Raw genomic sequence first — 1,963 nt, 5'->3', positions numbered from 1 at the left:
GTTTATAATGGGTTTTATTGTTTTTGAATCATCGCTCCGGCCTGACAGGGCATCATCACAGTATGGTGAGGGGCGTAACATTTCCGTCTCACGCTTGAGGTATTCGGCCAATCACAATGCACTGGATAGCTGGCCAATCAGAGCACACCTCGCTTTTCAGACCGATGAGCTTTGTAAAAATCGACGCGTTTCAGAAAGGCGGGGGGCATAGAGGAGAAACAATAATGTACAGTATGTGGAAAATAATGTGTTTTTTTAACCTTAAACCGCATAAACACATTTCATTACACCAAATACACCAAATAATGTTATTTTTAGCAGCATCAGACCCCTTTAATGTACATTTTTACCATACTTATAAAAGTGTTTTTACTTCTCGTTTGGTCAGGACAAAATGTTGAATCTCCTGTCTTCTTATTTGAAATGGCCTTTTGCTAACAAAATATCTTTTATCTGACTTTACAGAAGTACGTCTAATGAAGCTTTTTAGCAAAAGCCAAACATTTTATATTAATGACAGTTGACTTCACTCATTTCTGTAATATCTTGATCTTGATATATTTCTTGGTTGTGATTACAACAGGGATTTTAAGAGAACTGATTATGGTAAAGGGATAGCTCACTTAAAAATGAAAATTTTCATTAGACTAGTCGCACTAAATACTAGTCAAAATCTAGTCATTTTAATGTTATGTTTTAAAATGTTTAATATGTTTTAATGTTATGTTTGTTGAAAAATAAGATAAATTCAGATAAGATAGCAAGGATTATTTGACACTTTAATTCATAGTTTAAGTATTTCAAATGAATCGCATATGCGTTTTTGACTCTCTTCTGAAGGTTTCTTACTTTTAGGCTAGACGACTAGTCGGTTACAAATTTACTGTTTAAACGGCAGTGAAATTAGTCGTAGCGCACATACCTAATTGTCATCATTTATTTACCCTCATGTTGTTTCAAACCTGTAAGAAGCATTTTTAAGAATGTACTGGTCATTTTTTTCCCCAAGTCAAGGGACTTTAAGCTTCAGAAAATACCCAAAGGAACTATAAAAGTAGTCCATACAATTCCTTCACTGTATTTTTGAATTCATACAGTCTTTTGAAATCATAGACACACACACACTGTATATATATATATATATATATATATATATATATATACACACTGAACAAATTTATAAACGCAACACTTTTGTTTTTGCCGCCATTTTTCATGAGCTGAACTCAAAGATCTTAGACTTTTTCTATGTACACAAAAGGCCTATTTCTCTCAAATATTGTTCACAAATCTGTCTAAATCTGTGTTAGTGAGCACTTCTCCTTTGCCGAGATAATCCATCCACCTCACAGGTGTGGCATATCAAGATGCTGATTAGACAGCATGATTATTGCACAGGTGTGCCTTAATAAAAGGCCACTCTAAAATGTGCAGTTTTATAACACAGTACAATGCCACAGATGTCGCAAATTTTGAGGGAGCGTGCAATTGACATGCTGACTGTAGGAATGTCCACCAGAGCTGTTGCCCGTGAATTGAATGTTCATTTATCTACCATAAGCCGTCTCCAAAGGCGTGTGTTTCCCGGGACCTGTGTGTTTCTGTCCTTTTTCTAGGGTAGGTACTCGGTGAGCACCCCCTCTGCTGGATTCAGAAACCGGGTGTTCGACTCGCAGTGTTTATCTCACTCGTCGATATATGTCCAGATGGTATGATAAGTCGGGTTTCGGCTTCATACTTCCTGGATCATGCGGCCAGATCACAGGCTTCTGCGGGAGTCTTCTTGGTCATCAGGCCCCCGGCACAGCACTGCAAAAATTTCCTGGACGTCCGGGCTGGGCTTATGCTTTCAGGCTGCCCTGTCTGGTCTACCGTATCTAGGTCGCCCTGAGGGGCCTCCCGATCACCAGGATATCCCCTCTTGCTGAGGCATCGAGCGGGAAGTATAGGTGGCATTTGCGAG

Source organism: Sinocyclocheilus rhinocerous, unplaced genomic scaffold (assembly GCF_001515625.1).
Source record: "Sinocyclocheilus rhinocerous isolate Xijiao unplaced genomic scaffold, SAMN03320098_v1.1 scaffold296, whole genome shotgun sequence".
Lineage (NCBI taxonomy): Eukaryota > Metazoa > Chordata > Actinopteri > Cypriniformes > Cyprinidae > Sinocyclocheilus > Sinocyclocheilus rhinocerous.
This window is presented reverse-complemented; position numbering follows the sequence as displayed.